General features: G+C 40.3%; 1 protein-coding gene across 10 annotated transcripts in view; it reads left to right on the top strand.

Annotated features, from left to right (window-relative positions):
• Positions 1-22435, top strand: part of SUGCT (succinyl-CoA:glutarate-CoA transferase) — a 658579-nt gene that overhangs the window by 223302 nt on the left and 412842 nt on the right. The window lies entirely within an intron of this gene.

Here is a 22435-nt window from a genome sequence, read left to right on the forward strand (position 1 = left end):
GTTAAATAAACAGGTCTTGTTCATGAGTACTGAAAAATTTCAACTCAGAGAGGCCTTCCAGTTGTGTTAAAAAAAAAACAAAAAACCAAAGAGAATCTTTATGAAAAGAAAATCAGTTCATCATGGAGACTTAAAATATTACAGACTTAGAATCAGAACGGTTAGGTCTGGAATGTACCCTAGTAGCACATGTATTGTAACACTATATTTTTAAGCTTCTAGTCACCTCAGTCTTAATCCTGGACACCGCAGCTGTGGAATGTTGCATATAAAAGTGCAAGCGGAAAAGAAATGAGCAGGAAGGAAGTACAGAGGAACATGATCCTCCATTAATGAGAGGTTTGCTAAATGATTCCCACTTAGTCACAAGATGGGAGCCCCTAGGAGAGAAGTGCATATTGAAGTGTCTCATTTGCATTTTAAAGAGCACATTTAAGATCACATCTGATGAGACATAACCATTTTCTGCAACATTCCATCCCCCCTCTTCTTTTTTTTACCATAGGATCTTGAGGGTGAGGTAGCTGGTGGTAGTTGCTTGCAGAATCAGGCTGCTAGTACTTGTCATCATGCATCGTCTTGCGCTTGTCATGGAGCACAGCAAACTTTGTACCCCTTGCTTAGAGTGCTGAGATTATCACAAGGAAATTTTTTAAGCAGAAAGTGGATTTTTTAAAAAATATTTTCATGTTTCAAAGAGTAAGAAACAAAATAAAACATTGCTCCAAAATTTTGAGGAAGCGTGAGATTTCAGGGGTGTGAAATTGTGCCGAATGAAATGATGAAAAGTTTCAAATACAATTTCCTGGGAAGTGTCTTAACATTTTGCAGAACTCTCTTTTTTGAATGTCTGTGTTTAAGTCTCAGGACTCCATTCAAATAAAACAATAAAAATACAGCAGTTCAAATTGTTGACCTAGGTAACTCAGGAGATCGACACTTCTGGTGTTCATTAAGATACTTGCAGTCATTTGCAAGTGAAAGGGGTCGAATGCTCTCAAACATTTGGTGTCTGTCTTCTCTCTTTCTCTCCATTTAAAAAGCTCCTAATCACTCTGGTACCTAGGTGTGAAAATACAAATTTGAGAATGCAATAGAATGTTTCTGTAAAGCGGCTCCCTCATCCTATGTGACATAGATTCACACATTATAAGACCATTCTGCAGTTCAGCACAATTATGCTAACACTTCAAAACAAAATGAAAACCCATGATTCTGTTCCTTCTGTCCCATGCTTCCTCTCTTTCTGGGTGGGCTAGCACCATTTATGAATTATTGTTAGCCAGTATGGACCCAACAGTGCTCTGCTGTGCTGGCAACTGCAAGTACCCAGAGGCTGTTTGGGCTTAACTTGAGCTCTCGGAGCCAGTGGCTTTGGTTTTGGACTTTGCCTGCCACACCACAAGGCAGATGATGTGGCTGCAGCAATCACTTTTCCATCAGCAACAGAGGCAGGAGGACAAGGACGAGAAAGAAGAGGATGAAACCAAGCAACTTCTATTCATGAGCTGTTCCTGAAGCAGCTTCACATTTCTGGGCTCAGGAGACCATCGTCAGTTGGTGGGAAAGCATCGTTCTGCAGACCTGGGATGAGCAGAATTGGTGACAGAATTTCAGGATGGCAAAGGCAGCCTTTTGGAAATCTGTGCTGATGCTGGAGCAACAGCATACCAACAGGTGGTGTCGCAGACCCTTGTAGAAGCAGGTCACCATTGCCATCTAGAAACGAGACACTCTCAAATGTTACCAATCTGTAGCTAGCCAGTTCGGCATAGGCAGATCAACTGTTGAGGCCATTGTTATGCAGATGTATGATGCCGTGCATAAGGTACTGCTGCACTAGGTTATAAAGCTTGGTAGAGCTCAGGAGATGATAATAAAAAGGTTCTCAAATTGTGTTGGGGCAGTTGATTGGACCCATGTACCTATCATTTGCCTTTTGCACAAGGGATCAGAGTTTATAAACAGAAAGGAGCATTTCTCCATAATGCTCCACAGCCTGGCTTACCACCATGGCAGGTTCACGAAGGTAAATGCAGCATGGTCTGGAAGAGGCCATGATGCTAGGATGCGATTTTGGAACTCAGCTCTATACCATAGTGAATAAAGGAGACTTTGCCCCCAGGATCTTTATGGACGTTAATAGTATGGAGATTGTTCTGATTATCCTGGGAGACCGGGCTTATTCCATTCATAGGGCACTGGGACAAAAGGCACGGAGGAACTGTTTAGCTATTGCCTCAGTCATTGCAGAACGATAGTGACTTGTGCATTTCGCCAGGATGGAAGCTGCAGGAAAAAAAAAAACTTGCTTAAGATTATAGAGGTGTGTTGTATTTTGCACAATGTTTGTCAGAATAAGGGAGAAAGGCCAAATGATGGGTGAGAGACTTGCTTAGTGGTTTGAGCAGCCACCAAGATGTCTATTAGAAAATGGAAACAACCAGAGCAGTGTTGTTAGGGATGCCTGTTGCTCTTATTTTGTGTCTCAGGCCTGAAAATATGCAGCTGCAAGTCCAGCTGTTATCCCAAGGGTGTGGTGCTGGGAGGAGGGGGATTGGATTGTGGGCATTGCAGTTTCTTTGATGGGTGGTAGAAATGGCACATTGTGGCACTCTTTATTTTATATAAGTAAGCAAAATTCACCATTTTTTGCCTACTATGCATTGCAGATTCCTTATGAATGTTGTTTAATATTAAAAACAGTTACAAATTTAATCTGTGCTATAGCAGCCAGAAATAAACCTTTGATGAAAACAGCAATGAAACATAGCTTTAAAGTGACACAATGCAGTGGAGGGCAGCGCACAACGATATGGGAACAGTGCGGGGACTCTGATTCACAGGCGAGTATACAGCTTGCATCTGCATTCTGGTGTAGAGTATTGGGGCTCAAACTTATTAGCGTTGTTAGATGGCTTGAAAAAGCTGGGCTCCCAGCTGCAGTTGTTCTTGTTACCCTGAGTTTGGGCTGGGGAGAGCAATGACATCTGGGAGCAGGATTGCAGAAATGCAGCAGGGAACATATGCTGGTGTCTAATTACCCTGTATTGTCCATGGGCTGCAGAACATGGCTGCGTCCTGGTTGAAGGCATTGGATTTTCTGTGTGCCTGCTAGCAGCGTGTACTACAGAGGAGCATTCTGCTGCTGTGTCACTACAAGAGTTGACTTTGCATGTCCTTGTCTTTCTCTACAGTATATCTTTTGCCATGGCAGCACTATCTCTGGCCATTACAATGCTGTATCTGGCCACTTTATCGCTCTCTCTGGATAGCTCCCTGTCTTCTTTCCTTCTCTGACCTCAAATACAATCCGTTGTTTTCAAATTTTTGGGGAGCCTGCAACGAGGTCTGCGGATATTTTATGCAAGTTCCCCGTTTCTTCTTTCTCAGTTAGCCAGTTGCTCAGCTGGTGCTGAAGGCCCTGTCCTTGAGGGTCTGGACTGCTGCAGGTGCCATGCCTGGGGGAGTAGGGAGGGAAAAAAACGATTGTTGTTCAGGTTCTAGAGGGGCTATTATAGTGTTTTTTAACATGATTTCTGCTTTCCTCTCCCTGAGATTCTTTGCAGTCTTGGGGGGACCTCAGAGATGGTAAGTGGTGTGTACATGAGGAGGGACACATTGGGGGTTTTGAGTGTGCAGTCCATGCTGTTTGGGTTTGCACTTGTACCTTGGAGGTTGTAGAGGATTGAGAATTATGTTCCTGGTTTGGCTTTGCAGTTAAGGGTGTACCTTGGAGGTGCTTATATGGGTTGGAGGAGTTAGCAGGCGACACCTAGGGGCAAGCTGGATAGTAATCCTCTCTGCTTCCCTTTTAGGTTGGAAGTTTCAGCAGTGGTGTAATTGCATAAAATCCTGACCAGTTCCTCAAAAAATGTATAGGTTATATTTCCACAGTCAGACTGTTTCCTGGCATCCATGGTTTTAATGTAAGTCCTCCTGAGCGGTTTGCTCCTTATCCAGCACTGGTTGATGTTCCAGTCGTGACCTCTCTCAGACATCTGACTAGCAGTGTTCACAAACACATCTTTATTGCGGTAGCTGGTCCCAAGAGCTTGCTGCTCTGACAGTTCTCCCCAGATGGCAATGAGAGCTAGGCTCTCGGCACAACTTCAAGTGTCTGTTGTAAAGGCTGCTGGAGTAATATCACTGTAATGCCTATATATTGGAATCTGGGTGCAAATGAGCCAATCGTAGCACCACACCAACTTTCACATGGGTGAGGGCCATCTGGTCAACTTGGCCACAGAGAAGAGAAGGGTACACAAGTGAACAGACAGGTCAGTCACAGATGCACAAAAAGCAGTGTGGGATAGCAGTTGGAGGACTGCCAAAGTAGTGTGCAGCTACGTTGCATGCACACAGAACAGTAGACCGCACTAACTCAATTCACATTGAACTTAATACACTTTGACAGATACTCTAGAATTTGCGGTAAGTGCGGAGTTAGTGCACTCTAAGAAATTGTGTAGTGTGTATGCAGGAGTTTTCACACCAAACTACCTTGAGGTAGTGTAGATTAAACCCCATGTGTAGACAAGCCCTTAAAACAACGACAACAAAGGTATGACTAATTTTTCCATGACTCTTGAGGTACGTATGCTGCAAAACTTCAAAATGGCTTCTTTCTGTACTGTGTGCAAATATAAATTACATTTATTTTCTTTGAAGCCCCACTCTCTCTTTTCTATACATGGAAAAGTTCATCTTTGGGATGCAGTCTTCTTTCTTGGCTTGCGTAGTAGGAAGAAAGAGGCTTGGAAAGAAGGGCATGTTTCTAGCTCTTGTGTTTTCAATGCTAAGCATTTAAAAAAAAACAACTAATTCTGGAACATTTTGATAAAAGACAGTGCACCAAATACTGCTGCCTTAGAGTAGAAGGAAACACTAACAATTTGTGCATGTTTTACATGACTGTTTATGGTGTTGTTGAATAAAACATACACAGTTTTTATAACAATTACCATGTGAAGCATCTTAAAGGGACCTGCATGTGCATAAGCTAGCTATTAGGAAGCTACACTGCTATTGTTCAGGATCTGGTACTATTTCTATTCTAAGCCCATATTGTTGGTGTTTATAACTTGGCCATAGGAAAATCATTCAGGGCGGAAACATTGCATATATGGTTAATTATTGATAGCAAATGGGAGAGAAAAGAACATGTGGCTGATGCAGAAATGTAAGACAAGGCAGAGACCTCAACTTTTATTGAAATTATGCAGAGTGATGTGTTACTTGGCTGCCGCTAAGCCTAATAGCCCTAATCAGTAAAGCCAAAGAACCTAACATTTGTCCTGGACACTAGTGAAATAAGGCCCAGAAGCTGTAACACCTCAAACATACAGGTCTCAGGGAGGAATATATTCATGGGCATCCATTCTTTGATAGCACCCGTCTTTCTGCATCATTCTTAGCCCTACCTGTGTCCCAGTCTATGCCTATGTTTTGGGAAATGAGGCCACAGGTTCTGATATGTTGGCCTAAACTCAGTCTGTGTAAGGCACAAGTGATGCTCACTGTGGGAGGCATTTTGAAGATCTGGCAAAGTTTATGATAGCTTCTTTAATCCTGTTTCCTAAGGCTCCAATCATCATGATATCTAAGTGTCTTGGAAGGTGAAAATAAATGAATGTTGCTCTGTTTTATTCTTGACTAGGACCCTGTAACCAATTTATTCTCCAGGTCCTGGAAAGATCACAGCAGGTGCCGCTGATTCTTTGTAACCAACCAAACAAATGTTCAGGAAGTAGGACATCTATTCCAGCCTCCTTTTCCTGGTCATTACCATACAGATATTCAGTTGGTGGGTGCCATCATAAATAGATGGGCCCCCCAGACAATTTTGATTTTTTTTCAAGATGGGACAAAAGCCAACAATAATTTGTCAGCATCACCAACAAAACTGACAGTCAAAGGGGAAAAAAATCAAGCATATCAAAATCTCCATGATTTCCTCTCAAAAAGAGGAAGATTCGAGTTAGTACCACATTTGATTTTTAATCCTCCCACATGTCCTCATTATGTATATGGCAGAATAGAAAAAAGTGCACCTGACTGAACATAATTCAAAATCAATAAAGTTGTTCACAGAGCTACTTTTGGAATAAGATATGCAGTCTGTCAGCCTATATTTCCCCAAGAACATCCTGCTCTTGCAATTTTTTGTATATACATTTAACTTTCAAGTAGAAATAGTTTGAACATGTCCTGTTGTTAAATTGTAATGATAGCTGATATTCACATATGGAAAAGAAAAGAAAATATTTCAGCTTTTGCATTCACCAAATTCCCATTTTTCATCTGTGTTTAGGAATACAGAATAGGTGCTATGTGTTTCACAGCCCTGAATGCTGCTCCAAATCTTTTTTTAAAGTGTGTTGCTATTTCTCTTTCTTGATGCAAATCGTTTTCATTTCCCTTTCCGAGGGAATTTTAGGTGCAAATTTGAAGGGGGAAACTCGCCAGTGGGGTGTTGGTCTGGGCACTTGCCATTCCCTTGATCTAATTGTTACTACTTCAAATGTAGACATAAAGTTTTTGCCATAGCATGCATTATTCTAGGAATAGGAAACCCTATTGAGTAGCTTTCTCCTACTCCTAATAAACAGACTTTTGCTTTTCCAGCCTTATTAGAAACTGCATTTTCCATGTTGGAATCCTGTTTGTGCTGTCTCCATCCCCACGCTGCCTCTCAATGGGCTAAGCTTCCTTCCTCCGCCTTGCTATTTTGAGGTTGACCCAATAGAGTTCATGTTGCTGACTGTGCCTAGAGATCTGCTTGTGGGGCATGTGATCCAGGATGATGAACCCCAGCCCCAACCAGAGTTTGCTAATGTGTTTGGATAAACCATTTCCATCCCCTCCATCTTGGTTCTGATCCTCCTGGACCTTAGAAAGAGCAGAGAAGTACTACCCTAAGCCTGTTCCAGGACTGACATTATTTCATCATTGACCTCTGTTGTACAGCTATCGGGGCTGGAGTGGGGACGAACACCTTACTGAGATAGCATGTATATATGAATAGCCTCAGCAATGCTCAGGTCTCACTTCTGCAATAATTCCCTTCAAGGCCTGGGTTAAGTACTTGTGAAGCATCCTGAAGCTTAGCCCTGCTGTGGGACTATTAGCCCTGCTGTGGGACTATGTTCAGAAACATGACCACCACCATAGCCAATTCTGCCCCCTCCCTCTTTTCTCCAGGAATAGTGAATGTCTTCAAACTGTTGGAAAAAAGAACAAGAATGGTTCCTGCTCCCATAGACTACTTCTTTTTAGCCTGTGCTAACACATAGGAGTAGCGAGGGAGTCCACATGTGCATGGGACTGTGACTGTCCCTTGCTGGGGTCACCAGAAGGCCAACCTCCCCATCCCCTTTTGAAGAATGGGAGATAGGCTAGGTGCCAGGAGACCCCTGCAGACTTTCTGGCACCATTCTTTGGGTCACAAGGTTGATCTCTACATAGGCAGAGATCTCCAGTTAGCTGTTTTTTGAATGGTAAGAGCAAAAAAAAAAAAAAGAGAGAGTAATTAGTAGTTTCCATATTTTTTTTAAATTTGCAAGGTGAACTAGAATGTTGAGATGCTTTGGAGAGGAAACAAATCAATTGCTCCATTGTAAAAGGTTTTACTGGGTATAAAATTGGGAGGTTTTCTCATTGACAATATTGTAAGGTTTCAGCATGAGCCATTGGTGCCTACATTTATGCCATAGACAAACTTTGTCTGACTATCATTTCCTTAATCCACAGACAATAAAAAATCTTTTAAGAACGGTTTGTCATCACAGATTGTATCTGCAAATATGTCAAGAGCAACTGCATTGCCTCCATGGGACATTCAGGGTTTCATACGAGTTGTTGCCATCTACTGGGTCGATGATCAGTAACCTAGAAGGGTCTAATTAGGCACTAACACAAGAGACTCTTACAGACTATGGAATAGATACTTTAGTAGTCATTTGGAAAAGTCTAATTACATATTTACAGTACACTCAGACTAATGATCTGTTGTTTGCCTCACACAAATATATTAGATAATTTTTTACTGTATAACTTTATTTTGTATACTGTCTTTCATTCAAGCTGTGTCCCAAAATTCTTTACTAAGTTAACTGCAATTATAGAGATAATTAATGGTGAACTGGAGAGAAATTATGAATTTTTAGGCATCGGAGAAAAGATTCCAGATCATATTTGAAAATAGATGGATGATCGATGGAGCAGAGAGATGCAGGAACACTATTCTGGATCGCAGTAGTTGCAGAGGAGAAGGCTCTTGCACCAAAGTGTCTGTTTTATGTGGAAAGAGAGAGTAGATCATTGTAAGATGAACAGAAGAGTGTATGAAATAGGAAGAAAGTAGAGTTAGAGAAGATCCATAAAAGTTTTAAAAATACATTTTTCACTTAAGTAATCCCATATTTTAAATCGACTGTTAACTAATGCTAATGGTTTGAGCCATTCATATGAAAAAAGCATGCTAAAAGGCTAAATTGGGGGTGAAACCATCTCATAAATCTGTTTTGCCTAAAATTATTTTTCCAATATTAAGTGTTTTCAGACGTAACTGGAAATTTCCATCTTTTGATGGGTTTTATTCAACATTTTATGCCACTTAGAGATAATGGTTTGCATTTGTTTATAGTTTATATAGTAAATGTCAGAGACTCCTACATTGTTTGCAACACCATATCCATTCGGCAGTCACCCAAATGACACAGCGTGAAGCTCTATATGGAAAACTCAAGTGTCTGACTCAGTGGTGCAGTCTTCTAAGCTTATTTTGGGTAGAGAGGGTGGTTTCCTAATCCTCTTTTCCCCTCCCGTGCCCTGTTTTCTTTGTGTCAGGTGTTTATAAACACTGCACTATCTTTCTAACAGTAGGATCAGAACAACTGTGGTTCTCTCCTAGGTTATGCTCTGGGAGGATACAACTTTAAATAAAGATGTGACCAGAGAATTATAGCATTTATTAGTACTGTTTACATGAAAATAATAGCGCATGGGAGCCATGAAAAAGAAACAAAATATTTAGAAACTACGTTAACAAACTGTCCAGTAGTTTTGTTCATGCTGTTAAAAAGCTTTAGTGCATTGAAGAAAAAAGTCAGTCTTAAAAAAACTTGCAAGCAACCGTTGGTAGACATCATGCCCTGGACTTCTGTTGCAATAGCTCGCAGACAAGCTGGAGCATGTCTGTGTGAATGCCAATGCATAGCTGAAAGAGAAAGTTTCCCTTTGTTCTCAGTCATATCTATCTCCTCAGGTTCCTATCCCCTTCCTTTCTCTGGAGAAAGAGAGAGGTTGCACGTCACTGCATCTGGCTTTCTTGATTGGTCATTTAAAACACATTTTTGGATTTACAAGGTTGATTGAACTAGCTCACCTGCAATACCCTGTGCTCTCATCATTTGCAATCTACTGTAAACCCTCTTTCAAGCACGGTTTCTCCTCCCTTCTCATATAATCCAGGACCATTTCAATTTGCTTGATTCCCCATGTCTGCCAGTGTCCTCCAAAAAGGGTTGTATCAGATGGTATCAAATGCTTTGGGGCAGTCATAAAGCACATGATGGATGGGTGATTGTACACGCTGCATTTTTCACAGATGTGATGGATATTCATGATTTGCTCATGTGGCTCTCTTTGAAACCAGCTTGTTGTGGTGGTAGTTCTGCTTCCGCCCTTCATTGTTAAAAACATATGTTTTGTATTTAAAGGCACTTATCAATGTAATTTAGCATGGGCCCACAATTTGGATACGGTAGATGCAAGCTTTTACAGAGCCTAATAGCAATGGAAATGTTTTCATGCATTTAAGAAATTAATGGGAGATGCAGGGTGGTCGTGAGTTTCAGACACCTGTTTGCAACCCCCAGGTTGAGAACACATTCTTCAGAGCATTAATATTGCTTCCTAACTGGCTGGGAAAGGAGCGTAGCAGAGCATTTCCTAGCTTTCCCCAGCCTACATCCTCCAGAGGCTGAGTGTGTTTCTGCAGCACTTCTGACCCTTGCCTGCCCAAGATTCGAGATGGAAATCAAGGCATTTTAACGGCTAGAGATTTGCCAGGCAAAAGCTGACTCATGACTCTCAGTAGAAATACATGGAAAGCAGAGTTGTTTTTTTTAAAGAACAAATTGCATCATGAAGGTGGGGGAAGGTTGTAATCCTTTTTGTTTGATAATCCAATTTGGTCAATTTTAGTCTGAGTTTTAGACATTTCCTGTGCAGTGTTGAAACAAGCAATATTTGTGCATTGGCTGGCAGAGTGAATGATTGAAAAATCATGGTGCATGTTAGTACCAATATAAGGGTGAGCTACCTTTAGTTTTAGGAATTGACTGTGCAGCTAACCTGTGAATATTTTTGTCCAGGCTATAAACTTGGGATGCAGTGTTGCAAGCAGCAACGGTTTTCTTACTCTAGCGTATTTATTGAATTTGTAAATGTATAATTATGGTTACATAAATGCAGGAGTTCAATGAAAGTACACATGTGCATGAAAGCTGCTGGATCAGGCTTTAGTTTTTAACTTACAGCGATCAAATATCAAAGGAATTTTGCAGTGCGAGTTGGGTTATTTGCACTGAGGAATTATCCCCCCCCCCCACATATTTAGACCATTAAACCATAAAGATTACTAGGATATTTTGATTATTTTTTTAAAATCTAAAATATATTTAATTTTAAACACTGCAGGTTACAATGTACTACTTTAATATCCTGGCTGTAGAAACTTTGTAATTGGTGTGTGATTAAATGCCGAGAGGGCTGCTTTCTCCAAAATATAAAAAACTTACCAAAGAGAGTGCAATCTGGATCCTGTTATGGTGAGGTAAAGACCTGCAAGTTCTGCAGTAAGAGGTCTAAAGTTCTTTCTTTCTTTCTTGAGCCTTTAGTTGTTAGGCCCTGGGATTCAGAAAAGCCTGCATCCCAGACTCTTACCACAGACTAATATGTTAGATGATTGTGTCTCTTGTAAAAAGAAAATATATATAATAGGGCTGTCGATTAATCGCAGTTAACTCATGTGATTAACTAAAAAAAATAATAATCGCAATTAATCGCAGTTTTGATCGCACTGTTAAACAATAGAATACCAATTAAAATTTATTACAATTTTTTGGATGTTTTCTACATCTTCAAATATATTGATTTCAATTACAATACAGAGTACAAAGTGTACAGTGCTTACTTTATATTATTGTTCTTAGTACAGATATTTGCACTGTAAAAATGATAAGCAAAAGAAATAGTATTTCTCAGTTCACCTCAGACAAGTACTGTTGTGCAATCAATTTATCATGGAAGTGCAACTTAAAAATGTAGATTTTTTTTGTTACATAATTGCATTCAAAAACAAAAAATGTAAAATTTTAGGGCCTACATGTCCAATCAGTCCTACTTCTTGTTCAGCCAATTGCTAAGACAAACAAGTTTGTTTACATTTATGGGAGATATGCTGCCAGCTTCTTATTTACAATGTCACCTGAAAGTGAGAACAGGCATTTGCGTGGCACTTTTGTAACCAGCATTGCAAGGGATTTATGTGCCAGATATGCTAAACATTCGTATGCCCCTTCATGCTTTGGCCACCATTCCAGAGGTCATGCTTCCATGCTGAGCACACTTGTTACAAATTATTTAATGCATTATTTTTTTAACTGAACTTGGGGGAGAATTGTATGCCTCCTACTCTGTTTTACCCTCATTCTGCCATATCTTTCATGTTATAGCAGTCTCGGGTGATGACCCAGCACATGTTGTTAATTTTAAGAACACTTTGCCGATTTGACAAAACGCAAAGAAGGTACCAATGTGAGATTTCTAAAGATAGATACAGTACTTGACCCAAGGTTTAGGAATCTGAAATGCTTTCCAAAATCTGAGAGGGACGAGGTGTGGAGCATGCTTTCAGAAGTCTTAAAAGAGCAACACTCTGATGCGGAAACTGCAGAACCTGAACCACCAAAAAGGAAAATCAACCTTCTGCTGGTGGCATCTGACTCAGATGATCAAAGTGATTGTGCATTGGACCGCACTCCTTTGGATCGTTAGTAAGCAGAACTCGTCATCAGCATGGAAGCATGTCCTCTGGAGTGATGGTTGAGGCATGAAGGGACATATGAATATTTAGCACATCTGGCACGTAAATATCTTGCAACGCCAGCTACAACACTTCCATGAGAACACCTATTCTTACTTGCAGGTGATATTGTAAACAAGAAGCAGACAGCATTATCTCCTGCAAATGTAAACAAACTTGTTTGTCTGAGCAATTGGCTGAACAAGAAGTAGGACTGAGTGGAATAGCAGGCTCTACAATTTTACATTTTTATTTTTGAATGCAGTTTTTTTTGTACCTACATTTGTAAGTTCAACTTTTATGATAAAGAGATGGCACTACAGTACTTGTATTAGGTGAATTGAAAAATACTATTTCTTTTTTTTTTTACTGTGCAAATTCTTGTAATCAAAAATAAATATAAAGTGAGCACTGTACATTTTGTATGCTGTGTTGTAATTGAAATCAATACATTTTAAAATGTAGAAAACAAAAAATATTTAAATGGTATTCTATTATTGTTTAACAGTCAATTAATTGTGATTAATTTTTTTAATCGCTTGACAACCCTAATATATAATAAAATAAAACAGAAAGAGTTCCACTTCTTTCAGAAGTGTCCAAATACAGGGAGATGATTGACAGTAATGGATCAAAAATACCTTTACTGATAATTCCTAATGGCCAGATTGTGCTCTGATCCCCATTCACACTCTTACTAATAGGCACTGATTCCTATTGATTTCAGCTGAAGTGTGCACATATCTGAAGGCAGAACAAGCATTTTAAAAAAAACCTCTCTCTAAATACACAATTAGACACCATTCCTGTGGTCCGAGTTGTGTGGGCAACCCTAGACATCCACACTGAGTACCATTTAAAGTCAGTGAGGCTCTGCCCAGGTGCAAAGGATGGGTTCTCCTTCACAATCCCATTTCAGAACTGCGGCACTACTCCGTACAATGTTATAGTCTACTGTGTCGCAGGCTCTTTTAATTACTGATAAAACAATGGTCTACTTTCATGTTTTTGTGTTTCATGAGTGCCGTTTTTTCCTCTTAGAAACCAGAGTGATTAAATATTAATAGCTTAATTTTTTGGTGCCCATTTTCAGAGAGTTTTGGTGCCCTAATAATAAAAGCAAAAGCAAAAAAAAAACCCCAAAAAACAAACAGAAAACAAAAACTATACATTGGCAAATATTAATAAATTGGAGTTTATAGAAAGTCGGGGACCCCAACATGCTATACAAAACCATACAACAAAAAGAAAAAATATTTTTTTTTAAATGGTGCAAAGGAAAAAAAAATCTTGCACATAATCCTGAAGATTACCACAGAAGTACCTTTGTGGGGAGAGAATTTCACCGTTCTGGGCTCCTGATGGAGAAAGCATTAGTTTTCTGTTATCTCAAGATTGTATTGTATAGTATTCAGCACTTTCAACATCAACCATCTCAATTGCTTTGGTCCTTCAGTTTGGGGGAGCCTATATCATTTATCAGTTTAAATTATTTTATACAAAATTGCACTAACCAGACAGTAGACAATCACTGACGGTAAAACCAGAAACCAAGTTACCACACAAAAATTAACAACCTAACCTAAAACCTACCAAAGTCTGGAAATATAGGTTTAGTGCTATTCTTTTTATAATTCACATTGTTGTATCTAGGTAGATAATGATAGAACATTTCTTTCCAGTATGGACTGGAATGCCAAAAGACGACATAATGAGTCTGAGGACAAAGTAGCTTGTATGTTCTTGCTTCAGTAGGCTGAATATAGACCATTATTTTAAACAGTTTTGCCTCTATGCGTTTAATAAAAATATGCTCTTACTGCTTTTCAGCACCGATAAAGGAAAATATCCCACATCAGATTTAGGTCAAGAGCTTCAATTGCAGGAGAAAATGATGGATGTTTCCTTTAGGGATGATGGAATGTGGAGATGGCACATCTCGGACTGATTGAGTTTAATGCTTTTAGGTCTTCTCTCCAGCCCCCACAAAATAAATAAATAAAAAGATCAAGACCGTGATCAAAATGAGATTTTCTTTTTTTAAGGTATATGTTTTTAAAAGACTGCCCCTTTTTGTATTCCACACAATGTCAATAAGGGCTCCTCTGTTGCTGGACAAGAAAAGGTGCAGAAAAATACTAAAACTTCTAAAGGACTCCTGCCATTGCTGCAGTCCGGGGCGGTATGTTTTGAAATTGGCAGGCATTTACTTCACAGAATATTCAAGATCACTTGTGTTAACTCCATTGATGATAAATGTACTTGTCTTGAAAATTAATCAGACTTGCCATGGGAGAATAATGTTTATGTAGCCTTAAGTAAATGATACTCTTGTTGAAAGGACTCCAATTTCAGAGTATCCTTTTCATTCAATACCCATCCGTGTTTTACTGTGGGGCACATCTATATTCATTTTGTTAGCAAGAATAGCAAGAAATTCATGAAGTACATCAGTACACTGGAAGCCAGTGAAATAATCATCGGGTCCACAGGATCACCAAAGGCTAAAGGGAGTAATTAAAGAAGATAGGAACATTTCTGAGAAGCTAAATTTCTTTGCATCAATCTTCACCACAAAGGATATTAGGAAGATAGGCACCATGGATCTTTTTCCTGATAATAAAGATGAGACAGTAGCAGAGATTAAGGTGTCAGAAGTAGTAGCACTGGAAAATTGTTAATTTAAAGTGTAATTAGGCATTAGGCCATGAGTTCTGAAGGTGCTCAAGTGAGAAGTGGCTGAAGTACTAGCAAATATATGGACACTCATTAAAAACAGCTATTGTACTAGAGGATTGAAGGGTAGCAAATGTTGTGTATATTTAAAGAAGGCTCTAGGTGTGATCTGTGGGATTGCAGACCAATATTCTTACATTTGTACAAAGTAAATTGATTGAAACAGTAATTAAAAATAGAATAATAAAACACTTTGAAGACAACAACACGATAGGGTCTAATCAGCGCAGTTTCTGTAAAGAAACCATAATTTTCACTAATCTGTTATAATTCTTTGAATGTGTCAAAAAAGTAGTGGGTGCAGTAGAACTGGTTGACATCATTTACTTAGGCTTTCAAAAGGCCTTGACAAGATTCCTCACCCAAGAGGCTGCTAAAAAAAATCTAAGTAGGCAGAAGAAGACAGAGTGTATTGTCATGGATTGGAAACTGGCTAGGTGACAGAGAGCGAAGAGTAGTATTAAATTACCAGTTTTCATTTTGGCAAAAGGTTAGCAGCAGGGTGCGCCAAGCTTCCATACTGTGTCTTGTTTAATACATTTATGAATGATCTGGAAAGAGGAGGAGCAACATTTGCAGGTGACTCACATTATTTAGGTTACTCAAGACCAGAGAGGACTGTGAGGAACTTCAGAGACACTTGAACTAGGTGAATGGGCAGCACAATGGCTAATCAAAACAGCGTTGATAAAGGCAAAGTAATGCCATTAGAGGGAAAAATTTGAACTACTCATACACTTTACAGTTCTACATTAACTGTATCAATTCAGGACAGGGACCTGCATCATTGTGGAAAGTTCAGTGAATACCTTTGTTAATGTGCAACTGTGGTCAGAAAAGCTGATTAAGATTGTTAAGATGCAAAAGGAATGGGGTCAAAAATAATATGGTAAAGATTATTATTACATACATCAATGGTGTGACCTCACCTTAATTACAGTGTGCAGTACTGGTTGCCCAATCTCAAGAAGGATATTACAGATTTAGAGCAGTTCAGAGAAGAGGGATAAGAATGACTAGGGATACGGATAAACTATTGTCTGAAGTGAGGTTGAAGACATTGGGATTGTTTACTTTAGAAAGGAGACAAATAAGAGAAGACATGATGAAAGGAAACAAAATAATGAAGGGTCAGGGAAAGATAGATCTGTAACTTCTCTCTCTGAATTCATGGGACAGTCAATAAAATTGAAAGGTGGCAAATTAAAAATGGATAGAAATACTTTTTCATACAATGTGTAATTAGACTGCAGAACTCAGTGCCACAGGATGTCTCTGAGGCCAAGAAAGTAGTAAGATTCAAAGAGAGATTGGACATTTATGTGGATAAAAAATATGAAGGATTAGAATAGTTAATACAAAAAAAATATTGGAAGGGAGATAAAACCTGTACCTTAGACCAGTCCATCCCATGGTTTGCTGCACATTGGGCTACCCACGTTTGTCATCTTTGCCTGTCAACTGCCCTTCTCTCCAAATCTTCCCATTTCATGTTGAGGTGCTTGATGTCATTCAGAACTGTTCGTTTCCATGTTATTCACGGTCTTCCTCTCTTTCTTCTTGCATTTTCTGGCTTGCATTCAAGGGTGGTATTTGGTAAGCATTCTTTTTCCATTCTCAGCACATGTCCCGGCCACTGATGTCTTCTTTTGTAGATTATGTGTAAGAGGGTACCTTGTCCAGTAATTTTTCTGACTTCTTCATTCGTCTTCCTATTCCCAATATTCTTCACAGACATTTGTGATGAAATGCATCCAGCTTTTGCATATCTTTCTTGGTAAATTGCCATGTCTCACTGCTATATGTTGTGATGGCGAGAACAATTGCAGTTTTGTCTTGAGGGAGATGTTTTTGAGTTGCCAGATGTTTTTGAGTCTTCCAAATGCAGCGTTTGCCTTCCCAATTCTTCTTCTTCTTCCCGTACATCAGAGCTTAAATCAATTTCTGTTAGGGATTAGTATGTGAACTTCAAGGGGGTGGGGGGAACAGATTCTCCACATCTCTTTATTATGGAGTTTCTTGCTCTAAAGCATTTGGTTCTGGATATTGTCAGAGGGGATACTGAACTGGATGGATTAAGAGTCAGATTCATTATGCTTGCACCTATGTTCCTAAGCAAGTCTTTGCCAGGAAATTACTTTTATATTAATCAAATTATATAATTAAAATAGATTAAAAAGAATAAAAAAGTTGTATCAAACGTTGTGCTTGAGAATAGGTTGTTTCAACTAACCATGTGATATGGGTTTCATATTTCTATCCCATGGCCACAAATTAGTTTCATTGTTGTTTATTATTATTAGTAGTGGTAGTAGTTGTGATGTTGCGCTCTATATGATTTTATGAAAGGATGCTGGTGAGTGTGAATATAACGTAACTAAAATATGCTTCATGCAAAAGGTCTCTTGTAAGGTATCATTACAAAGCTTGTAATCTACTGAGTGTGGTCATCCTATTTGTATAAATGTATCACTCTTGTATCTGAAACTAGAAATATGAAATATAACTCTGAGGGCCTATTGTAATTATGCAAAGTGTGGGCCATTAATGGTGGTTTGGAATCTTGATGGCTCCCATCAACCAGGACAATTGACTGTAGATGGCTCTGTTTTACCTGTAAGTCTTCCTGTATACTCATGTGCTGGCAAGTGGGTAATGAAGTCTTACAGTGACATGTGATCATGTCACCTGAACTGGAATCCATCTTTAACCTGGTGCTTTTCCATTGAGAAGGAGGGGTGGGAACTCAGAGAGGGACAAAGGATTCCCGACGTATGCAAAAGATATATAAGTGGGTGGAACAGAACAATGGAGGGCCATCATGAGAAATACCCTAGCTACCACCTGAGCTGGAACAAGGGCTGTACCAGAGGAATGGATTGTGCCCAGACTAGGAAGGTGTCCAGTCTGTGAAAGAAACTTATTGAAACATCTCCGAGGGTGAGATTTTATCTGTATTCAGTTTTATTACTGTACTAGGCTTGGACTTGCGTGTTTTATTCTATTTTGCTTGGTAATTCACTTTGTTCTGTCTGTTACTACTTGGAACCACTTAAATCCTACTTTCTGTATTTAATAAAATCACTTTTTACTTAATTAACCCAGAGTATGTATTAATACCTGGGGGTGGAGGGGCAAACAGCTGTACATATCTCTCTATCAGTGTTATAGAGGGCGAACAATTTATGAGTTTACCCCGTATAAGCTGTATACAGGGTAAAACGGATTTATTTGGTGTTTGGACCCAATTGGGAGTTGGGCTTCTGAGTGTTATAGACAGGAACACTTCTTAACCTGCTTTCAATTAAGCCTACAGCTGTTAGGGGACGTGGTTCAGACATGGGTCTGGATTTGCAGTAGGCTAGCAGGTCTGACTCAAACCATGCAGGGCACTGAAGCTTTCAGTTAAGTCTGCAGCTTTGGGGCACGTGGTTGAGACCCTGGGTCTGTGTTGGAGCAGACGGGAGTGTCTGGCTCAACAGGACAGGGTGCTGGATCCCAAGCTGGCAGGGAAAGCAGGGGCAGAATTAGTCTTGGCTCATCAGTTGGCAGCCCCAAGGGGGTTTCTGTGATCCAACCCATCACAGTAGTATTACTACTTCTCCATTTCTACCATTATGATTTTGTTAAATGTATTCACTACTGGTACAATTTCCTCTTCTGCAGAAGGGCAACACAAGGCCTATGCACTATCATTCTTCTTCAAGTTATTGTCCCCATAGTTGCGCTATATGAGGATGTGCGCACACTCGTGCACCCTTGATCGGAGATTTTGTCAGTCGTATCCGTGGGTCTGCTGTCGACACATCCTCATGCTCTGGTATAAGGCTATGTAGGGAGGGGTAGAGTTGCTGCTGCTCCAGTTCCTTCTCAGCTGCCTGCAGCTTGAGACAGACAGTCATTGTGTCTGCTAGCTAGCTAGCTACACAGCTTTGCTGACTTTTCTTTCTTATTTTTTTGTTTTTGATTTCTTTGCTATAGTTTCATTTTAATGTTATTTTTCTATTGAATTTAGCACAACTTTGTGCTCCCCTCATCCTTTTTTGTTTGTTTGGGCCTACATTTCATTCAGCCCTCTCCATCTCCAGCTCTTCCTGTCAGATTATGTCCAAGACCCTGGAATTCATACCCTGCCAGACCTGCCACAGATCCTTCCCCTTCAGCAACAGGCATTCCAACAGCCCTGGCTCTCTTGGAGAGACCCATGTCCTCTCCAAGTGCAAGTGAATTCAAAAGCAGATCCAGAAAGCTGATAGGGGACAGACTGAAACTGCTTCTGATGGAGCATTCTCTGAGACCTGTGAGTCTGGGCCCCTCATTCTCAAGCCTCCACTGTTCAGAATGCGCTGGCGATTTCACTAGCCCCAGCTCCATTAAGCAAAGATCCTGTGGGTCCTCATATTCTTTGAGACCATCTAAAAGAAGAGACCACATTCTCCAGAAACAGAAACAAGAGAAGAAAGTCACTCTCCTGATCAGAAACAAGGAGTCCTCACATCCCAGTATGGATATCACTGAGGCTTCTAACTCCTCTGGAACTGAGTTCACAGTACCACCAGAAAAGTTCCCAACATGCAACACACCGAGATGCCTCCTGGCAAGCAACCTCATGCAGCACCGGCATCAGTACCAGAACTGAAGCCTTTTAAACACAAGGATTCCTCCAAGTCCAAGGTCTTAAAGTAATTGTCTTCAGTATTATCCTTCTCAGATTATAGTAAAGAGCATATGGACTGTCCTATGTTACCGCCCCCAGTACCTCGCAACACTATCCAGATTCCCCCCCCATCCAGGTTCCTGTCTCAGGAGGACTTCCAAATCTGGAAGAGCATGAATCCCCTCTTGAGGGGTACCAAGAGAGATTTCCCACCAGTACCAACTTACCCTCTGGAGCTGGCTTACCCTCTGGTCCTATTGCATCCTTCTACAAAGACTTGACCACTGGAATCTGTGCAGTTATTGGTCTCTCCCTGGCTTGCAGTAGTGCCGTGACCCCTTGTACTGATGCCTCTTGCTCCTCCACTGGACACAGGTGAGGATACTTCCTCTGTCTCAGATGTGTCTGTACAGGTTTCCACCATCTTTCACTTCTAGCCTTCCTCCCTTGAGATGTGTCTTGAGGAAGAGACCACCAGCGGATGACTGGCCCATCAACTCTGGCAATGGCTCCCCGGGGTCCTGCCCTGTTCCTTATAATTCAGTCCAGTGGACTTTTTGGAACCCGTGGGACCTCTATGAGAACAGTTATACAGTGTGCTCTCATGCAAGAGGTCCAATCAAGAGCAACAGCCACTGCCAGCGGGCCATCTTCCACAGGAAGAACCTCCAGAACAGCAGGAGCTAGGCGCAGAGGAGGAGACACCACCATTGTACAAATCCTGTTCCACACCGGATGAGGCTGTTATGCCTGCCCACACACCCCGTCATCCTATGGGATGATTTCAAGATGTTTCAAGACCTCAAATCCTTACAGATCCTGTTGGAGGAGATTAACATTATTTGCTGAACATTTTACATACTTTCCCCCTGGAGAAGATTGCCTTGCGCTTCAATGTCTGTTAGCACCAGCCCCTTTGGTGTGGCAAACACCAGTGACCATACCACTCACTTGTAAGCAGACTGATAAAAAATAGTATATTCTTTCTAGGGTTCAGAGTATCCTTTCTCCCTTCCTACCTCTAACCCTTTGGTCATTGATGCAATTAATGTAAGAACTAGACAGTATTGGTCTTGGTCAGCCCCTTCTCACAAGCAACTTAAATGCCTATACTTTCTTGACAGCAAAAACTACTTTTTGGCTGCTCTGCAATTCATGGTGGCCAGCTATTAAGCCTTAATGGGAAAATATGACTTTACAAATTATTTCTCATTTTGCTGAACATCTGCCACAGGACCAGAGGGAACAGTTTCAGGATCTCATCACAGAAGGCCAGACGATTGCCAAGGCTTCCCTTCAGGCCTCACTTAGCATCGCTGTCACAGCTTTGCCTTCTCTGGCTACCACCATAGTCTATGCATCGAGTATGTTGGCTGCAATCCTCCAGCCTTCCCTGGGAAATACAAAACAACTGAGGAGGATTTTCCCTTTGAAGGCCTGAAGCTCTTCAGTGGTTCCTCGATGGGTCCCTCTACTCCCACCAAAGACTTGCTCAATACCTTGGTGTCTACACTACTGTGACAAAAAGGAAATACAGCAAGTCTCAAACAGCTCAATGGTCCTGCCCATATATCAAACCATGTTCACCAAACTTCCCAGAAAGAAACCTAGATTTCCCAAGAAGGCTTCATAGTTGAGAAGGAACTGGAGTGATGGTGGGTCCATCCCTCCCTATATACTCTTGTACCAGGGCATGAAGATGATGTGTAGGGTGCAGCTGTGGACACTGTTGACAGTATCTCCCATTAAATGAGAATGAGCACATGCAGATCCTGGCATGAAGTACCCATAGAAACAAAACATCTTGAAGAACTCTAGTTATGATACACCTTTTGTCTCACTGCTTTAAAATGCAAATGCCTTGTGCACCAGGGTGAATTTCACCTTAGTGTTGGATAATTATCACTGCCTGTAGCATAAATTAAATTTATTTCATGAAAATTCGGTAAAACCCCTTCTGTACAGAAAAGAGAAATGTAAGTGAAGCTAGGATAGGCACATTTCCAATATGCAATACAGAACATTGCAGCATAGCTTATCTCCCTAGCATTTTCATTCCAAAGTATCACAAAATACTTTGCAGCCAGTTACAGACTATACATGAAAATACAAGAAATGTGTACAAGTTATCCATAGGGTCTCTTTGACTCTGATATAGTTTTGTCTCTATACCCTTTGTGTTTAATATTTGTTTTAACATTTTTATTAGACATCCAGAGATGTTTGGGAACAGTACATTCTTGAACTAAAATTTAGTGTTATTAATGTTGTTGATTTTTAGACTTCAGAAACTTGGAAATGGTGAAAGAGAGAATGCCAGTTATGCAGGAAAACTTAACAGGAAATATACTACATGTCAGTTCCTTCATGTGTTTGAATCTAGTATGCCAATTGCCTCCCCTCAGTGGTTTTAAACCTGGCCAGTATCTTGGCAGACTATCATGTTATGTATCTTCAGGAAATTCAGGAGGTAGAATCCGTGTCAGTTCATTTCTGCTTCAGAAATCCTGAAACCAATAGAAAATATCATCTTATACTTGCTAGTTACTGCCTTTGCTTCAGGACCGTTTGTACTGTCTGGACACTGGTAACTCTGCCTCGCAGACAAGAAATAGAATTGCACTTATGGAAATAGGATGCAAGTATCTCAAGAGGGAAATACGGTAGAGAGAAGGACTTCCGACTCTCTGAAAATTGAATGCTTTCAAGGAAATGAGCTAAGCTTTACAAATGGTATAAAAAGACTTGGAATTTTGGATTACACAGGGTAAGCAGAGCACGCATATGCTCAACCGGATGTCCTGAGGACAGATTATATAATCGTACAGCAAATAAATATGTAGTTGATGTTATCTGACCAACAATTGTGTTTTGTTAAGTCTGACATATGTTTCAAATGTAATGGAGGAAAAAACATTGTACTGCTTTAAATCAGTGATCTGTATGATCAA

This window comes from Mauremys reevesii, linkage group 2, assembly GCF_016161935.1.
Source record: "Mauremys reevesii isolate NIE-2019 linkage group 2, ASM1616193v1, whole genome shotgun sequence".
NCBI lineage: Eukaryota > Metazoa > Chordata > Testudines > Geoemydidae > Mauremys > Mauremys reevesii.